Source organism: Pan paniscus, chromosome 16, assembly GCF_029289425.2.
Source record: "Pan paniscus chromosome 16, NHGRI_mPanPan1-v2.0_pri, whole genome shotgun sequence".
NCBI lineage: Eukaryota > Metazoa > Chordata > Mammalia > Primates > Hominidae > Pan > Pan paniscus.
The window spans coordinates 49,983,137-50,004,698 of NC_073265.2; the positions used below are offsets into that span (position 1 = coordinate 49,983,137).

Below are 21,562 nucleotides of genomic sequence, written 5' to 3' on the forward strand. Positions count from 1 at the left end.
TTTAATAACTACACAAACACCCTATTTATTCTCAAGCAGCCTGTGATGCAGGGCCTTGGCCATACCTCCCAATGTGTCATCATTTCCATGGGAAGACCTACAAGGAGCAGGAATCCAACATACAAGGACATAGTGAGAAGCAAAGAGGCATGAAAGTGGATAAGAATCTTAGTGGTGGAAGTTCGAAACCACTGAATAATGAGAAACTTTTTTGAACACAATGATGTGGCACAGTCAGCTGTAAAACATCTTCTTCCTTTGTTAGCTTTCTTCCAAAGTGTCCCAGCGACAGGCTGGTGGTCAACTTTCATGGTGTTTCTCCAAAGACCTTCACGTGGTGCCTCATGGCAGACGTTCCTTGGAGATTGTCTAAGGAGAATAGAAGAAGCCTGGGCAAACACAGCTATGAAAACCACAACTTCATTCATTCCTGAAGGTTTGCATTCACAAAAATTGCACAAATTGTTCTGCACATTGAAAAATAACACCAAAATCTTATTTTTAGAAAGGGAATATAATGACACAATTGGGGTTCCTTTAGTTTTCCAAACAGTGCCCAACAGTGTTTCCAAGAAAGTCATGAGCTAGCTTTTTTCTAATTGTGTACACAGTTGTGTTTGTGTAAATGTACACAACTGTATGCATGTACACAAACACACTCAACATTTAATAGCCAAAAAGCCCTCTAAAATGTTAGGGGAAGGAAAGATTCATTTTCTAGTTCAAGTCATCAGTCTTAAAATTCACAGTTGGGAGAAATTCTGCTACAATGAATTATGTAAAAAAATTATGATTCTTCCTCTCAACCTAATGTAGGAGAATTGCCTTCACCCACAAATGATCTTACGCTACACTAGAACTACTCAGTCAGCATCTTTAATTATCATTTCCCACCAGCCTCTAGGCCAGTGCTTTTCAAAGTTTAATGTGCATACGAATTGCCTGGAGATCTTATTAAATATGCTAATTCTGATTCAGTAGGTCTGGGGTGGGCCCTGAGATTCTACACTTCTTATAGTTGCCGAGTGATGCCACAACTTCCAGCCCATGGACTAAACTTTGAGTAGCAAGATTCTAGACCAAGCCCACTTAACACGGTTCTCTCACTAGGGCAAGAAGCGGGCTACAGCCAATTTTATGGCTAGGATGGTAGACTTCTGTGAGGTGCCATATTCCCTGTGAATCTTCCCCTTCTTCAGAGATACCACCTTCTGTATCATCTTTCTTCCTTCTCTTCTGAATGCACTTGCAGTTGCAAACCTAAAGGAGACAGCCTGTTGCACTGGTCCAGGGAGAAAAGCATGCAAACTTGGGTTTGAATTTCATCAATACCACTTACAGGCCAGGTAATTCTCTCTGAGCCACATCTGTAATATGGAGCTAAGATACTGTGGTGTGATCATATATATTGGTTTTCATCCACAGTCCCTGGCTCATAACTCCCATATCCTTTGTTACAGTCTTTTGTTATAATGTTGATTGTGTGAGGCCTCAGGGACAGGTCTCTGATCTTCTCCTGCCCTACGGTCACCTGCCCCAAAGCAGGACTCTACTCTTTCCCCACCTTTCTGATTGTAGGTTTTAAGACCCTCCTCAGAGAGAGTCCCACCCTATACTCTGAAGAGAGATAATGCTGAAATCATGACGCTTCCATAAAAACCCAGGAGGGCTGGGTTCAGAGCTGAATATGTGGAGGTTCCTGGAGAATGGTGCCCCAGGGAGGGCATGGAAGCTCCGTTCCCCTTCCCCCATACTTAACCCTAAACATCTCCTCATCTGTATCTTTTGCAATATCCTCTATAATAAACTGGTAAACATGTTTTCCTGAGTTCTTTAGACTCCTTCAGCAAATTAATTGAATCCAAAGAGAGGGTGGTGGGACCCTCAACTTAAAGCTGGTTGGCCAGACGTTCTGGAGGCCTGGACTTGCAACTGGTGTCTGAAAGCATGGGGGGCAGTTGTGGGAACTGAGCCTTCAACCTGTGGGATCTGAAAATATCTCCAGGTAAACAGTGTTAGAATTGAATGGAAGGGTACCCAGATGGTGTCTGCTACTTGGTGTGTGGGAAAAACTCCCACGCATGTGGTCACAGAAGTCTTCTGTGTTGATTATTGTTGTGGTGGTATGTATGCAGAGGGAAAACTCAGTTTGTGAGAATTTTTCCCAAAGTGGAAATCCACCCGAGCTTGTTATGGTAGATAAATGAGAGAATGTACAGCACCCAGAACAGTGCCTTGTACGCAACCATTCAACAAACAGCAGCACCCTTTTCTCTTTCTTTTCAAGTATCATGCCCCAAGTCGTTCTTCATCCATGGTCCCAGCAGGAAAGACTTGAGGGCATAGCTTGTAATACCTATAGCATGTAATAAAAGTCCTATGGCACTGGCAGTTAGAAGGCAAGGTACAATCTTCCTTTCTTGGCAGTAAGTTATAAAACCTTTATCATGTTTTTTTGTCTTCTGTCATCACTCCTAAATTGGTATATTTGGCATTGTCATTAATTAACTAACACATTTTACTGAGCCCCTATTATGTGCCAGACAATAAATCAAAAATACAGATGAAATCTCCAAATGCAACCAGCTCCCAGATTAGCTAGAGTTTAGGTAGAAAAACTCTGGATAATTGATTAAAAGGTCGCATCTTCTTCTTTCTTTTTTCTTTTTCTTTTTTTTTTTTTTTTGAGACATTGTCTTGTTCTGTCACCAGGCTGGAATGCAAAGATGTGAACTCTGCCCACTGCAACCTCCACCCTCAGGGTTCAAGCGATTGTCCTGCCTCAGCCTCCTGAGTAGCTGGAATTACAGGCATGCAGCACCATGCCAGCTAATTTTTGTATTTTTAGTAGAGACAGGGTTTCACCATGTTGGCCAGGCTAGTCTCGAACTCCCGACCTCAAGTGATCCACCCACCTTGGCCTCGCACTGGGATTACAGGCACATTGCATTTTCATTCTAAGATTTGGTGTTCTACAGATAGGACCTTCGTAACAGCAAAGTTATGTCACTATGGTACAGTTGGCATAATAAAATTAGTTCAACATATAGGCAAAAGAAATGATGGTCTGGACATCACTGGGCAGAGTTTTTATTCTTCTAAGTTCATCAGTTACTGGTAGAAGGATCGTGCTAGAATGCTCAAGTTTCCCATCTCATCCCTGATGCTGCATTCAGAAGCAAACACCACACCTGCCAACATTCTAAAGGTGGTTTTCTTGTTGGGGAATTCAAAGTGAAGGTGACAGCAGAGAATAAAAGACATTCACTTAGCAAATGGTCACTCCTCACTTTTAAAAATGAGTCCGGTAAATGAAAAAACGTTAGATTTACAAATTGAATAGAAAAAACACTCTATAAGAAGGTTTTCTGGCTAAATGAATGAAAGGTATCCGTCTGTGGTTTAATCACATTTGATTGAATAACGGTTGTTAGCTAAATTTGACTTTCCTGTCAAAATTGTCACCATGTTGCAAACTGACTTTAAAAGACTAACTAGAGCCAGAGTGGAGCAGTGAGAAATTAATACACAAAGCTCGGGTAACAAGGAATTCATCTAACCATCCATGTCTTGACCTCTTTCTAACCCAAAGTACAAAACTTGGCAGGAAGCAGATGAGGAAGTCATTAATATGTGGAAAAGGATCTCTCAAAGGCACACCAAGACCCTGTGCCTTTCACTGATGAAAATCAAAAGGAATTGTACAAATATTTACCACAAGAAAATAATTCTAAAAGGTGAAGGATTTCCACAATTGACACAGAGCTCTGTATTACTACCTAGGCAAAGTTTCTGGTTAGTACACGCTCCCGTGCCGCTCTGAAAGTGAGGTGTAGAGGTCAGAGTTCAAGGACTGGCCTTGAGCTCTTTAAAAAGATAATCAATCAGCTTTGTGTGTGTGTGTGTGGGTGTGTGTGTGTGTGGCATTTCTAGTTAAAGATGCAAAAGGCCTGATGAAAACTGTTTGGTTATGATTCAATGTTTTTCCTCCTTATTTGGGTCTTTACTTGATCAAATCAACTGTAAATTTGAATATGGACTCAATATTATATAACATTAAAGAATTATTAATTTTCTTTTTGTTTGATCATGGCATTATAGTTATATAAACATATTTAAAAATATATACATTGAAGTATTTAGTGTTGAGATGACATGATGTCTGAGATTTTCATTAAAATACTTCGGCAAAATAAAAAAATGTGTGTGTGTGTGTTAGCAGGAGGGGTAGGTGAAACAACGATGGTAAAATGTTGATGGTCATTGAAGCTGAATGATGGGTTCACTGGAGCACTGCACTTTCTCTCAACTTGAGTATTTTTGGAAATTTTCACAATAAAAGATTAAAAATCCAAAACCACAAAATATAGGGTTTCTTAAAAAGCACTACAAATAGTTTACACAACAATACTGACTCTTGCCGTGAAATGCAGAGAATAGGTGCAAAAACCCAAGAGCAGTAATTAATGGCCAATCTTATGTGCATTCCTTTAAGCACAAGCAGCTGTCATAAACATCTTAATTTAAAGAGTTGGGGTTTGGGGAATCATGGCACTGCAAAAAGCTACGTCCTGCTGCTGCTCCACAGAACTGGTACATATCAGACCCTTAAATTTTTAAACACAGCTTTCATGTTTTTGAGAGCTGAAAAACCTTTGAAAAGTCAGCTTGTTAGGAAATTCACCTTGCAGACTCCTACTTCAAGGGTTGGTGGAGGTGCTTGGGTACCGGAAAAATTGATTTTGGGGTGGGGGGGGGAGGTTCACAGGTAAAATAAACATGTTGTGTGCTTCAGAAGAAGCTAGCTTGCTCTAAATATACGGGGCGTAGCTACATTGCAGTGTTGCCTTTCAGCAATGCAAAATATACCACCTGGCTAGAGAGGTATTTCAAGTCTACAAAGCCCCACCTCCTAGCCTTTATTGTTCCTTTTCCAGTCTTTGTCATAAAATAGAAAGAGGCGGCATTTTGAAGACGGAAGAAGCACTAAACAGGAAGCAGGAGCCTAAAATCGAGTTTCTCATACTGCTGTGTGTTACTGTAAACACTAGGCCATGACCTGCCCTAGGTGCTTCTTCTGTGACATAGGATCAGCATCTCACACCCATAAAGGTCTCTTGAATCCCTTAGGGCCTAACACACCTGAATACATGGGCTGTGATATGGGAGCTAGTCTGATGCCTCCATCACCCCACAAGATGTAGTCCTCTCCCTGACGGCAAGACGGCATGCGAGAGTCGTATTTGGGTTGTAAAGTTGAATGCGAGCAGAAAGAGGCAGACGATAGCTAATATAATCTAAGTCAACCATTGAAAAACCCAAACTGTCCAATAAAAATACTGGAATGGACCCAGTCACCTTTTATCAAGGGTACATTTAACCATCCTCATTGGTGGCTACTTCCATTCATGGTCACGCCCTTCCCTCTTCCCTCAGGAACTCAGGATTTGTGTGTAAATAAGGACGTGTTGTGGTATTCTGGGTGCTGATGGTTCCCCAGGAACTTAGGGACACCTGTGTGCAGGGCTGCACTTGACAAGAAACAAAGTTGCCGGCAGCACAGGACAAGGCCTCCTATTAATTTCTCGAATCGATCCTGGCAGTGATTATCTGGTCCAGGAAAGAACAGGTCTTTGTTCATAGCACCAGATTTGAATTTTTTAAAACAACACTCTCTATTGCCCGTAAGAATGACTAATAACGGGCGGCTGTAATTTCCCAGAGTTTGTGGGTATGACTTCTTCAGCTTTCCTTGCATTTGAATTTGCCATATTTCGACTGGGGGCTTCCTAGGGCTTTCAAGCACAATGTAACCAAAACCCCCAGCCAGCTCTCGGTTCAGCCTGGAGAACTTTGTGGTACTCTCGAACTTACTACTTCCTGCCCCCACACCTGAGAGTCTCCCCGCACACTGTTTTCCCTGCATCATCCACCATCAATCAAACAAACAGAGAAACACAGAAACCTCAGTTCTCAACTGCAATCAATACAACCTCCTTTCCTGGGGTAACGCTGCCTTCGTTTTAAAGGTCATGGAATGAGTCAGGGGCACAAGAGAGAAACAGAGGCCGTGGGTTCTTTGACTCCACATCTCGCAGAGAGATCGGTGGATCCAGAAAAATGACCTCATTAAGCTGCACCAATTGCCAGGCGGGGAGAGCAGTCCAAATTAACAAAAAATCAGAGTGATCAGAAAACAGTTTTGTTATTTTACACATGGTCTCAAGAGCTAGACAAGTAAATTTGCCTAGTGTATGTTCTAAGTCACAAATAGATAAGAGGAAATTGAAACCACAATAGCCAAGCACCTCCCTGAGGAGACCAAGGCTGGGCTTCCATTACAATAATATTCTTATTTATGTTTTCTCATGCACATTATTTAAGTATATATTTATTTACTCATACAGACCAGATTTGTTGAGTACTGCTATGTGGAATTCACAGTATGAAGTGCCGTGGGGCAGGCAGACCTGGGTATCCTCAAAGAACTTGGTAAATAGCTATTTCTTAACTGCTAGTAAACAAGTTTCTCTTCTAGTAAGAAAAAATAATGGCTGGAAAACTTATTGACACCTTCAATACACAAGGCTATTTTGCACAAACCAGATATAGGAAACATTTATATATGGAGCTTTTCTAAAACAGATAAAATCAGGGCTCAGCCTTCTTTATGAAAACAAAAAGTAAAACACTTTGCAATTTGAGCAAAGATTATTTCTGCAGAGGGTCATCTCTAGTAAGAGGTGCCTGCTCCTCAGACCAAGTCTGTCTCTTTCAGGGCCATTCCTTACTGGATGGTGACTCATTTTACTCAAGGACTCGCCCTAGACAGCGTGCAACCAACCCTTTAGAAACACATCAATTGTTTAAACAAACTATGCCTGTATGCATTTGCTTAGCAAATCATTTTGTCACAGATTTAGCCCAGCCAGAGTTTAAATGATCACAATTACTGAAACTATACCAATACCTTTTCTACTGAAAACCTATCAAAGAAATAACATCGGTTCACATTATCATTATTGATGCTTGCCCTTTTCTCCCTTAACTCCATTCTCTTCCCTTTCAGTTTGTTATTTATTTTCTTATGTTCTGAATTTCAAGAAGACTTCCATGTGTTATCAACATATGGTACATCATTCACATAAGTACATAAAATTCTCTATATGTCATTAAAGAACTGAGCTTGTGTTCCAGTGAGTGAAACTGAAGAGGAAATAAAAACACAAAGATAACCCCACAAACTAAGGTGCAGCGAAAATAGCAGTACCCTTCCCCCATCACTCACTGCACTATTTCTTAGAACTTTTATCTTTACATATGTACAAATAAACAGAGTGTTTCTGTTCTGCCTTATTTGTGTAGAGGACTTACGTGCAGCTCTCTGACCTTCCTCTGGCTCTGATTGGCCCCTGAGGGACGTGGATCACCCACATGCAACAGGCTGCTGACACCAGCAGAAAGCTGTCTTTCAGAAGAATCAAGAGTCCCACCTAAGGACATCATGTCCACCTGCTCTTCCCTGGTTCAGCTGACTTCCCTGGACTTGCTTTCTTGTTGCCCTGACCTGTGCTCCGTGCCAGATCTCACAAACAAGGCTGGACTCTGCTTATTCCTGGCCAGTCTTGTCCTGTAGTCATCCAAGAAAAATACTGGAAAGGAGGACCACAACCTTGGCCAATGGAGACCCTGTCATTCTGATGAACATTTCTAACACAAGATGTGAAGACCCTCCTTCCCATTTCTCATCCTTCCCTCTCCATGTCTCACAAACACCAAGTCTATTCCCCAGAGAAGTGGTCAGGGTGCAGTGAGTCAGGCAGCCAAAGTAATCCTGCAGGTGAGCATGTTGCCACTGACCCTTGAGTTTAACTTCTTACCAGATCTCTGCAAAGATAGAAAAAAACTAGCTTGCAAGAAACCCCAGCTCTCTGGATGATCTGTCCTTAGGCTGCTGAGATTTTCAAGGGTGTGCAGACAGTTGAACTTCACTTATTTTCAATAATTATAAAAATACATAAGAATTTTATGTATCATTTAAATGATACATAGGGACTCCTTATCCAAGAAAGATATTGTCAAAACTAGATTTTATAAAAAGGCTAACCATTATACATAAATAAATGGCTTAACATATAAAGTTTTACTTTAGCAATAGCAGCTACCCTTAGTTTCGATGCGCATATAGGTTGAAAAAGGTTTGCTGAAAGAGAAAAATAGACTGTTTATTATCTCAAAACTGGTTGAGATTGACAAATGTGATCCTATCAAAACCATTCCCCCCCCCTACTCACATAAAATGGCCATGTTCCTTCTTTGAAAATTTGTGGAAAATTGCTTTTTTTTTGAAAATTTATTCCCCTCAGGGCACATAAGGCGCAGGGAAAAAGCAAAGGAGAAACTAAGTTAAACTAGTTGAGTACTTTCTCAGTGAAATGATTTGAAACATCAAATCCCCCTAAATAAAATAAACAATAGATTATCTGCAAATAATCCTTCCTGGAGGTTTTCACACCAAAACAAATATGGAATAAACTCATGAGACTTTATCAGAGTCAGAGTTATGACTCTAGCCAGGAGTACACACAACTCCATCCATCCATCCTGCCATCCACTCATCCATTTATTCATCTATTCAAATAACAAATCAAGAAGTATTTATTGAGTGCTTACTACATGCAAGATCTTGCTCTTGGGGCTTGGAGGCTACAAGAAGGACCAAGGCAAGCTCTCAATCCACAAGGAGGGTGAGAGAAAGGAAAAAGTTTGGAGTATGTGCAGTTGTGTAGAGGTTTCTTCAGTGCACCAGAGACCAGATGGATCTGCGTGGCATGGTCAACACTGTAGCCCTTGACCTTATCTTAGAGAAACTAAGTGCTTGAGGTAAAGATGTTAATTCCCTTAAGGCTTAGCAAATGTACCAAATCTGATAGTGTGCCATCTGTATACTGACTTTACCTCTGGCTTCATGTTATGATTCCTACCTTTGTTTTCTTTCCACCCGGATTTATTCATGAATTTTTATCTTGGATACTCTATGTGGTATTATAAGCCACCTCAAATCCTCTTGGGAAATAAAGGGGTCTAAATTCTTAAAGGATAAATACAATTACCCTGCTAGATCACTAACAATGAAAGCAAGGATGGTAATTCTTATTATCACAGGTAACTTTCATTGAGGGCTCCTATGTGTTGAGTACTGTTCCAAGCACTTTACATGTATTTTCTTGTTTATTCTTTACAATAATCTTTTGAGATTGTTACAATTATTATCCCTATCATAGTAAAGGAAAACGAAGCACAGAGAGCTTATGTAATATGCCAGCATGTGGTAGAACCAAGATTTGAACCCATACACTTTGAGTGTGGAGCGGCTCCTTGTGTTTTATCCAGGTGTTTGGGCTCTCCAGGTCTCCTGATGGGACAGAAGCCCATTGCTTCCTGCTCGGACTCAGTAGCTTTCCCTATTGTTTGACTTTAGGACTCCGATGCTGTGTCCTACCTAGTCTTAGGGAACTTCTTGAATATTGGCCCCATCTTCTCTGATGCTGTGGCCGGTTTAATAGGAGCTCCCATATCTGAGTACTGTGTCTCTGGAGGGCGAGCTCCTTAAGAAAAGAGTGGGTCTTGCTCACTTTCTAATTTTGAGTACCTGGAGGCATACATGAGCCATAGCAGGTGTTTAAGAAAGGCTGCTGTGGGTTGACTGAATGAATGAGGGTCCCACCACTTTCCGGTGAATACTGTGCCTGAGATCTTCTGGCCACCCTCCCAGAGAGGCGCTCCCAGGTCCTGGCTCCCTCCTCCCCGCTCCTCACACTGGGCCCTTCATGATAGCTCTGTAGCTTCATCTGCCTATGTTTGGTGACTTCTACCTGTCTAAGTGATGCTTCTAAAATTAAACAACTATTAATCTGTGAATGGTAAAGCATATGCATTCAGATTTTATCAAAGCAGAAAGCACATTTTACAAGGAAAAAGGTCTTTCTGATTAGCGATTATAAAATTGACTTAATTTCAATCTAGTTTACCATATTCAGAAGTGCCACATTCAGAATTGGAATGGGCACTTTTAATTATCTCACGAGTTCAGGCATTTCAATGTCTTCCTTTCCCCCGATTCAGCTTAGCAAAATGCCAGCACCCCTCTCTTTCCCACTCTCACATGGGTCTTTCTCCGTATTTTCTGCGCTCTTATTACCTGGACTATTTGCTTGCTGATTAATCATGTGTAACTTAGTGATACGCATCATGGTGCTCAATTGTTATTTAATTCCTGCTTTGTTAGTTCATGGCACGCATGTTTCTATCGCCCATGGAAATTTTTTTTAATTTTTAATTTTTATGAGTACATAGTAGGTGTTTATATTTAGGGGGTAGATGAGATGCTTTGATACAGGCATGCAATAAGTAATAATCACATCATGGAAAATGGGGTCTCCACCCCCCCAAGCATGTATCCTTTGTGTTACAAACAATCCAATTATAATCTTAGTTCTTTTAAAATATACAATTAAATTATTTTGACCTTAGTCACTCTGCTGTGCTGTGAAATACTGTTTTATTCTTTTTGTTCTTTTTTGTACCCCCTCCCATGGAAATTTCTTGACAAGAGATCATTGTGACTTGTGCCTTTCGGGATCTAGTCACTTGAGAACTGGTTCCATGGTGCTTCAGTAAAGGCCATGAAATTTCATCAAAGACTATGTCCCTCAAATAAATCTAATTAAATGTCCTCCACTGGGTCATTCATACGAGTGAAGTGGAAGGGAGGCCATATAGAGCAGTCTTCAGGCAGAACTCTGGTCAGAATTGTAGAAATTCTGGTCACAAGGCAAAGGCAAGAAAGGCAAGGGGTGAATGGTAGTGGTGGTGGTTTGAGGGGCACACTTTTTGAATCACCACATCAACTAGGTACCAGGCTAAATGATTTACACACCTGATTTCACTTAATCATCTGCATAACCCTCAGATGTTGACATAATGCTGCCTCCCCTTCTGCCCATAATTAAGGCCATATAGCTATTAGGTGATGAGGTTGGGGTGTGACTCCGGGTTTACCTGACTCCAAAATGATACTGTTTCCCCTATATTGCTTTCAGAGTCACCTTCACTTTTCACTGCATGCACTGTCCAGAATCCCCCTTTAAGCTCAGAATGAAGGAAATGAAGGTTAATGAGAGGTCATGCTGGCAAGTCTAAGAAATGAATGGGGTCAGGACCAATGGAGAAGGAAAGTGGAAATGTCTGCATTCTTTGTTGTCTCGGGATTGCAAAAACAAAGGAGGCAAATGGTTCTAAGCAGGTCAGTAAAGGCCAGTATTGAGCACCTACTGTGTGCAAGGCAGTTTGCCACAGCACAGGGCACAAACAGAACTGGGACAAGGTCGTATTACCCAGGCTCCAGCTTATGTGAAAGCCAGCTGGGCCAGCAGGACTCATTTCCCTTTCGTTGCTGCTGGAAAATCAGCATCCAATCATCTCTTGAAAGACCAAACCAAGGTAGTTCCTCAGCCTTGCTTTGCGTAGGCCCCGCCTACAGCCTCGTCTGCATGTGTCTCCCGTGGGGCTGCAGACGCGCCACTGCGTCTAGGGGCCGGTGGGTATGCGGGGAGACTAAACCAGACTTCAGGCAAGCAGGGGGTTAATAGCTCATAAAATAAAACCCTCTAACAGAAAAATGTTATTTTAATTGTATTACATTGAGGAGCCCTGAGGGTCGTGGGGTAGATAATCAAAAAGGACAAGGAGGAAATTAAAAAAGGGAAGAAGGCAATCAAAAAGGCCATTTAGGAGAGGCCCTTAATCCTCAATAGAAAGAACACTAATTATACTACAGAATCTCCTTATAATTAACCCTGATATAAAGTGTTTTTTGAGCAGTAATAACTTTCACATTCACAATCATTTTGATCGCAAACTCCTGTGAACACCTCACAAACAGCAGCTCACACAGGTTTGCTGGTTTTTGTCCCCAGCAAGCCCAGGGATTACACTGCTGTTCATAACCAAAAAGACAAATATTTCTGCCCTCAGCTAAGTCCACTGCTTCATTGAACTCACCCATTGCTTTCATTTTTTTGTTGTTGTTGTTTTGTTTTGTTTTTTGGCAAGAATAGCTCAAAAGTCAACCATTCTTGTACCTCCTTCCCCTTCTTTGCAATTGCTTCCCTGTGCTCGTTTTTAACTTTTAATATGACTTGGAATATCCCACGGTTGCAAAACTCACTGAATTCCCAACATACCTTCCTTAGTGAACAGACCCCTGCTTAGATTTACCTACACTCCTAGGGCACACATTGCTGTAATAGTTCTTAACGTTTCCAGACAAAAGCAAGGATTCAGACGGACTCTGCTCAAATCCCATCCAAAATAAGAGCCTCACATTCCTCTCGCTGACAGCTGATCCCTTATGAACCAAAGCTCTAAACTGTCAACTAGAAAATTTTAAGCACAGAACAGAACAAGGAAAGAACGCAGACAGTTATAGATTTCAGGGGTCTCAGGGTATCTGGAGGCAAAGCAACTGGGACCAGTGCATGAAGGGAGAAGGTCCTGGAACAGGTTGTTTGGGACTTTAAAAAAAAATGGCGTGAAAGTGAAAAGAATCTGTCCCTGTCCTTACATGAACCGGCCATCGCTCTTATCCCACCTAGTAAGAGAAGGAGCAGGATCTCAGATCCCATGAGATCTCTGGGAGATAGTTTCAATGGGGCACCTGCCTGCCAAGTGAAACTCTAGGAGAGGTTCACGGGCACTCACTCCTGACATTCACAGCGCTCTGAAGGTATTCGTCTCCTCTGAATGCACTCCTGGACCTGGCTTCACCTCCTCCTGGCAAATACACAGCGGACGTATCTGAAAGGTCTACCTGCTCACAATGGGCTACATCCCCACTTTAACTCGGAGACTGGGACACCAAGGTTTGTGAAACACTGAGCCTAGTATTTTTCCTCTGTATCAAAAGAACGAATGCCAAAGGATTTTTTCCATTTTTCCTTGAATGTTATTGGAACTAAAAACCTTACTTCTACTTCCCATCCGGGTGACTATTCTTCATGTAGAATTTAACAAGATAAGAAGATGCTTCCTTTTTGCTTTTTTATTTATTTACCTTTTTAGAATCAGGTCTCATTATGTCACCCAGGCTAAAATACTTTTTTGCTTTGTAAACAGAATCCATAACCAAGAGACAAATATTCTCTTACCATTCAACAATATTAAGTATCTGCAATATACCCATCCTCCCAACTCACCCTTGGACCTAGACAATACAGGATAGGAATTATATTGACCCTGCTTGTGTAGGGACAAGGTTGCTCCTCTTCAGTTACCTATTCAGTTGAATAGCAAGTTATAGCTCATTAACACAGAAAAACATAGGACATTAGTTCATTTCCACTTAAAAATATCCCTACTAAGTAAATCATCATTCGTTTCATCCAAAATACCTACAGAGACACACAATTCACTTATAAAGTTGAATGAGTGGATTAAAAATGAAGAAAAGATTATAAGTCTCCCATTTAAAAAATATTATAAGTAAAATGCATTTACCAGTAAAACACACTAAAAGGATCTGCAGAAACATCCCTGCTCCATTCATTAATGCAACAAGTATATGCCAAGTGCTATTCATTTCTCAACACCTAAAGGTGAGCGAGGCACAGATCCTGCACTAAAAAAACTTCAAGTGTAGTAGGGGAGGTAACTCACATTTACATATAATTCAACTGTAAGTCAGAGTGCGAAAAGTCATATAAGAAAGGTGCAGATTTTTAAAAACTTTATACAATAATAAAATTATAATATAAATGTAAGATATTATTAATTGCATCTGGTAGAGGTCTCCCCTTGAGTTATCCCATCTGAACACAGAGCTAATACATTGTTATATCCATAGGCGGGATATTTACAACTCCCTTTGTTGGGGTTTTATTCTAGGTGTAATTACCACTAGCAGGACAGGAGCTGGAAGCCAATAGGAAAGGCCGAAGCTGATGCTGATCTTTACCTCCCCGTTTTTGGTGTCCCTTGCTTTGAGAAGGCAGGCCCCAACACTGGGTTCCCTCTCACATCCCCCCACCCCACCCCATATTCTGAGTTCCTCCCACCTCTGTTCTGCTCCATCAAAACTTCATTGACAAAGAGCCTCATGGATGCCACTAAAGAGGACAACACATTAACTGGAAATGCTCAGTCTCTCGATCACTTTCCTTACTCCAACCTCCAGTGATACATATTTTAAAAGAGTGTCCTGGAGATGAGTCTTTAGCCAAAAGAAACTCCACCTTAGGAGAAGTGGGGACAACAGAGTCAGGAGTCCTGGATTCTAGTCCCAGATTAGTCACTCAATGTAGTACCCTAGGACAAATCCATTTATGTACCTGAGCCTCCATTTTCTCCATTGTTAGAATTCACCAATAGCAGACTCCCAATGTCCTGAGTACGTAATATGCAATATAAAGCTCTCATGAATTATGCAAATAAATTTAAATACAATCATGAGAGGGAATTTTAGTGAGGTGCAAGGGATCTTTTTGACAGGAACCCTGTCTGTATTACCTTGGGTAGGGTAGGTTTGTCCTGAGGCAAGACCTGTGCCAACAAATGGCATTGAATCCAACCCAACTGGATTGTAATCATTTATACAGTTGTTAGTTGATTTCTTCTTCTGTGTATTAAATCTAAAATATGAAGTCTAATCCAACTTATACTTTGTGTAGTCAGGGTTAGGGATGGTATTTTCTATGTAATATCTTACCTCTCTGCTTTAAGGCTAGTTGTGGACAATAGATTTAGTTTTTTAAAAAATTGCTAGATTCCTTCTTTTCTGGTTCCATTTCTGGAAATAGCAACATTAGCAGCACTGAATCAAAGTGGTTCTTCTCACGACTTGTCCCTTGTCCCTTTTTACATTTATCTCCTGTTACGCCAGCACAAATGAAACCATGAACAAGAGTAAACAGCGAATGTTGGGGAAGGAGTTTTCAAAAGCAGACCTTGGTATCACTTTTAAATAGTCCACAGTTCTAAATGAGGCTGCAAGCATCTTGTCTTCCTTCAGTTGACTGCAGGAGAAGATCTGTACTAGATGATGCTGGAAGGTCTTCCTCTATACAGGAAGACGGCTTTCCTCCCACACGGTTTCAGGTGTGCACACATGACACTCGGATGTGACTGTTAGCAGCTGGAAACTTTGAGGTTACCAAGGACCGTAGGAAATGCCATTCTTCTCATTCTGAAGAACTGAATTTGGCCAAATGGTCTTAACCTTTCATAGCCTGATTTCTTTTGTGGTTGTCATATCGTTCAATTAATTTAAACTAACCATTCCTTCTTTAAAATATAGAAATAATACATGCTGGCTGGAAAAATCTTAAAAAATGCAGTAGTATGTAGAATACAAATCAAAGGAGCTTTTCACTTCCCCTGCATTCCTTAATCCTTCTCTTCTCTTTTGAGGTCAAACTTTTAAATATAACATTTTCTAGGCTACTTTCTGTGCTTTAAATATATGCTTAAATACAGATGTATGTATGTGTGTGCTCACTTGTATTTCTCTTTGCATGTTTTCCTGTGATCATTTCATTTTACTTAATACTATATCATGCATTCATTTCCAAGTCAATATATCTATATTTGGTTACTTTCTAACACTGTTTAGTATTTACAAGGAATAAATAGAAAGGTATGTTACAATATGAAAACTTTATGTCTCAACAAAATCTCAGTGAGCTATTCATATAGGAAAAGAATTTTTTTTTTTGACAGACAGGACAGTATTTTCATTGCTTCTTTTTAAACATACTTTTATTTTAAGTCCAGGGGTACACCTGGTTTGTTACATACGTAAACATGTGTCGGGGGATTGTTGTACGGAATATTTCATCACTCAGGTATTAAGCCTGATACCCATTAGTTATTCTTCCTAATCTTCTCCTTCCTCCCACCTTCACTGCCTCTTAATAATAATCTGTCATATATTGAGGCTAACCCAGTAAGCAGGAAAGCAGCCCAGCATCTTTAACTCAAGAAACCTGTGAACTTTGGTGAGCCATATGGAGTAAACAACTGTCAGTGATGGTGGATAAGGTCATTTAAGCAGGTGTGTCTAGAAAAGAATGATGCCCCAAAACCCCAAACAATACACTTGAATTTCACCAATAAAAATTCATTCCTTTGGTCTAAACATGGCCAATACTAAGCCTTCTCTTTAAACATGCGTATGTGTTTGGGATAAGCAACCATTTAGTTTGTGGGATGCTTTCCTTTCCAGAAACCATGCTTCAATCTGAAAACACTGAGTGTTTCTGGTGAAAGAAGATTCTGACACTGGGGAGAGGCAGACACAAAATAGAGAAGATGTACTGAAGGAAGAACACAGAAAAAAGTCAAAACAGCAAGGATTCCAAATTAGCCGAAGAATCAGTCCCCTGCCTAGAGATGGCCCCAACTGCTAAGAGGAAAAGTTAACTTCAGGTGAATAACATTAGATTTTTTAGAAAGGTAAGTGGTTTCTTTGGTGAACTAGAACAGAAGAGGCAAGTAGAGCAAGCACACCAACACTCCCACTCCTTGTTTACAGCAGACATCACTAATCTATTGTGGCATTCTTGGTACTCCAGGCAGCCACTACCAATTGACTGCTGTTAGTGCCCAAAATGAAATACAGTTTGTCATTCAGTCATGGGAGTCATCATCTCCATTATTAGCAGCCATGAGTTTGAATTTCACAAGTAGACATGAATTGCATAAGCTTAAAGTTGCTGTCAGGGTTCTTTTTCAGCCAAGTATCTGCAGAGAAGGACACGTCCCAGGGAAAATAGGAGGTCTCTATTAGCTAATGAATTAGGATCCTGCCATACCAGGCTAGAAGCTCCGAATAGGCAAAGGGAGAGCACTGAGTAACCAGCCTCTCAGAGGCTGAGTTGAATGGTCATCTAAATCAACTGTGCTATGGAATAGGATGCATCTCTAGCAGATGCTGGGTACACAGAGTTTTCAAGAATTTAAAAAAGACGTTGCCTTAAAATGTCTTGTTTGGATAGGGCCATTTCTGCATATACACCCCCAAATTAGATTATTTTTAAAAGGTTCTATTATCTAAAAATACTATGTAACATTTTAAAATATAGTAACCATCAAGGAAAACAGAGACTGAATCTAACAGGAAGAGGATGTGAGTGTCAAATTGTTGGATTATATAAGATGGAAAGGTAGGTGCGGGTGAGCCAGCACCTTTCAGATTCCTGAGAGGCAGCAAAGTCAGGGTGCCTGTGCAGAAGTCAAGCCAAAGCTTTTCTCTCTGTGGGAAATCTTCAGCAAACAGCCAGTTCCCTGAGCTCAGGACACACCACATCTACCACCACATTTCAGGAGGCTTACTTGGAGTTTCAGTGTAGAAGTTGTCCTCAAAAAAATTAAGCAAATTAATCTAGAAAGCCTTAACCTGATTTGGCCAGCTTAGTTCAACTGTGTCAGAGGGAGGTTGAGCAAGCCCTTCCAGCTTGTCTGAGATGTGATAATCATTCTCATTCTCTCTCTCTCTTAATCACTCGTACATATCCACCCCTGGACACACACACGTGTACACACACCCCCCTTTACATAACCAACACATGAACACTTACACAACCCTACATACCCTGACATGTGAACAGTTAAACATACTTACAATCACACACACACCCACATACACTCACATACTTACAGCTACGCACACACACGTGCACTTACACGCTTCCATAAAGACTATCCTGTTACCACCCTTCAGAGATGCAGATTCAAATATTGCCCCATCCCCCATCATAGTATTTTCTTTCAAAACAAAAACTACTTTCTTTTGACAGAAATCTCCGTCTTCGAAAGGGACACTCTCATAAACATTAGGCCTTGGGGACTGTGTGGAAAATAAGCACACACCTGCTCTGCGGCCAGCCCCTTTATTGCCAAGATGGCATTGGCTTGCTCCTCTGGAGGAATTCTGGCTCAGAACTTTTATAAGTTGGAGACTCAATTATGCTTCTTATGAGTTCCCTAAATCTGGAAATGGAGGTAAATAAGGAAATGCATTAGTCAATGTCCTTCTCAACCTCCTCCCCTACTCATATTTCAATCTTTTCCCCCTGCTTTCTTGGGGTGATTTCTTTGAATTAGTAAAAACTACCGACTGTAGAGGCCAAAAATGAGGCACAATATTGAGATGGGAATAAGGACAGTGGAGGACACAAATGCCAATGTTACATATGAGTATGACCAGTCTGTGTGGGTAAATCCCCAGGGCATGCAGTTTTTGCGTGGGCTGAGCCAACTCATGTCATGCCAGACTCCACTGAAGAGTGAGCAGTGTTACTGTGAGATACCAAGGAAATAACACACTTTGACATGAGATCTTTAGATTTTAATTAAAATGCAAATATTAATGTTGTCAATATTGGGGGATTAGAGAGGATATTCCCCATGAATAAGTACTGAGGAAGAAAAAAGACCATGATCTGAAAGTTAAACTGTATGATCTCCCATAAAAGGGGATGGCAGAGATATGCAAAGTCACTTTACGGAGCTTCTGGAAGGCAAAATTTGACTGGAAGCTGCCTGAATTTACAAATCCATCAGAAGGAGGTATGATAATCAAGCATGGCCATGGAAGCAGAGAGAAAAGAGAGTTATGGAAACAAACATGGGCAATGGCCTGCTAGGATTTTTCAGGCCTGAGGACCCAATCAGTTGTTCCCAGTGGATGGGAAGTTGAGTTGCCCAACTTATGTGTATCCAACTATCTGCACACAGGTGAGCAGTTAGAATAGGGGCAGAGAGAGAGAGAGAGAGAGAGAGAGAAAGAGAAAGAGAAAGGAATGAGATGGGAATGAGGAAAGGAATAAGAAATGAAAAGAGGGCAACAGAGTGGGAGGAGAGAGACAGAGTGAGATGGAGATGAGAGAGGTGACTCTTAATCCTTCATCAGCCTCTTGAGCTTCTCAGAAGATGAACATCTCTCTGTGCTCAGCAGGATTTTTAGTGTTAATTACAGCTGCTGTTCATTCAACGTGACCCCTAAATCAGTGTTCTCCAACTGAGGTCTTTGAACCAACAGCATCAGCATCACCTGGAAATTTATTAAAATACAAACTTGAGTCTCTCCCCAGTCCTACTGAATCAGAAACTCTGGAGGTGGGGCCTCTCAGTGATTCTGATGCACGATGAAGTTTGGGGACCACTACCCTAAACACAAGCCAACTACCACATCTGGAGCTCCACTGAAAAAACAGCTGGAGAAATCTCTCTTCTTAAACACTGTAATATTCTGATTTTAACACAGGAATGATTATTTTATATATCAGTTTTGAGAGCTTGAGAGATTTGAGTCTGCTCTCTCATCTCTGAACACGGCAAAGACAAGACAAGTTTTTGAGTCTGTGGAGCTGAAAGTTTGTCTTTGTAAATAGGAGACAGGCACCAACATAATGGCCCACCGTTAGATTTCTTGGGACCCCTGACCTCTCCATGTCCTGTGTGGGTACTTCTCCGTTTTCACACACTTAACAGAAAAGTAGGTTTCCCTGATTTGAGAGGGATCCACACCTTGATAACATGCTGCAGAAAGATACAGTATACTCTTCCAAAAGACTATTCAGCATGGTGTAAATGTAATGGCAATCATGTAGAGACTTTGAAGTGACAGATGGGGCTAGAAATCTCTGTGATACTTTTGGCAATGGCTAACTAAACTGTTTTCCTGCATTTCTAATACATCAATCTGGTATTTGTTTCTAGCCTGCTTTTATTGTTTCATTTTATCTGCTATTTGCACTCAGACTTGACTTGCAGACAACCATGGGCAGCACAGTTGGGTATAAAAGAGAGTTATTTAATGGTGTTATTTAAGGTGTGCACCTTAGCCACGCAGTTTACAAAAGCAAATCTCTGTGAAGTACAAAGCATCAGAGAGCAAAACAACAGTCACTGACATCTCTTCAGAGGAGAGAAAGAAGCTGAGTCACTGAGCCTGCAATTCAAGAGAAGGCAAATATATCACAGAACAAAGAATAAACCTCCACCCTGGGTCACAGGACATCTGCCTCAGAGATGTTCACCAACACAGAAAGATTTGTTGCTTATGATAAAAGACATCTGTGACAAGACATACTGAACAAAGGATTATTTGACCCCTAACTAAACATAGCTGCTGTATAAAAGGTTGTTTTTTTATATAATATTGCCAAACACTATTTCTGTAGCTCTTTTAAGAAGAGGGAGAACAGCAAGTGTTGTTAAATCTGTGGTAGACATCATTCTAAGCTGTACCTGGGAAAGCATATGACACCTCCATCGTAACTGCCTAATTTGCTACTTAGGGATAGAAACTAATGCTACTTAATTGAAATAAAACCAGATGCGCTGCTGAGAGCCTACCACCTTTAGAATTATGCTAAGCATCACAGAGAAAAAAGGAAAAAAAACAAAAACAAAAAAAACCAAGTTGCACTTCGGCCTCCAGAAGAGACAAGGTAAACAGAAGGTGAGTTCAAAGATGTTTGTATTTAGAGAACTCCATGTGAATTGGAATGTGGCAGGAGAAGCTTTCATAGAAGAGATGAACTTTGCTCAGTGGGTACAATTTCACAAGGCAGTTTGGCAGGAAACACAAGCAAAGTAGCACAATGGATTCAAGGCTCAGTGGTTTTGAAGATAAAATTCAATCCCTCACTTCCACTTGGGATGAAATATTGGGAAGCAGCAAAAGTGTCACCAGCAGGAAGGTCAACTCACCATTGGAGACAGACTTATTGACTTGACTGGCCAAGCCCAATTTAATCCTCCATCCCCAATTCTAAACACACAGTAGATTACATGTACCCATGCCCTTCACAACACACATTTCAGCTGTTACCTCTCCCAATTATCTTGCTTACCTGTCAATTTTAAGGCATCATCTAGGGATCAAGCAGATGCCTTCAGAAGCCAGGACTGAGTCTAGGGGAGGGGCTGAACAGGTTACAGGGCTGGGGGATTCTCACTAGGGATGTCAGTTCACTGCTGGCTAAGAGTGGGGCCCAGATTCAGTCTTCTCCTTTTTTTTCCCCTGGTCCCAAAGTATCCTGGAACAGTGTTTTCTGGTTGGGCTATGAGTTTTCATGGTGGCAATCTCAGTTGGTACAGGAACCTAAGGTAGACGGCAGAGGTGCTAGCAGCATGGCGGGAAGTCGGAGTTATTAAGGAAAATATCCGAAATACAACCCATTGTGTCTCCCTCTTCCAACTAGCAATAATCAGGAAGGCCCTTCAGCTTCAGTAATATTTGAGAAAGGACTCCTGCACCCAAAGGAAAACCTTTGCATAGGCCAGCATTCGGTTTAAGACTTTTGGCCTTGTTCTCTCAGTTCATGAACTCTGATTTGATATTCTGTTACCTGAACAAACTCTGATCTGATATATATTTTTTTCTTCCTGAAAAAGAAGTGCATTGGAGGTATGGTGATTTCCAGAGCATCTCTGAGGAAGTGTAAGTCTGTTTGTGTGGCCCCTGTCTACCATGTATTATAATGATTTATGAGTCTGC

The 21,562-nt window shown here is 41.0% G+C and overlaps 1 protein-coding gene across 2 annotated transcripts in view; it reads right to left on the minus strand.

The window, feature by feature from the left end:
* The window catches only part of RORA (RAR related orphan receptor A), a 743,703-nt gene that overhangs the window by 226,706 nt on the left and 495,435 nt on the right, over positions 1 to 21,562 (minus strand). The gene's annotated exons all lie outside the window — the stretch shown is intronic.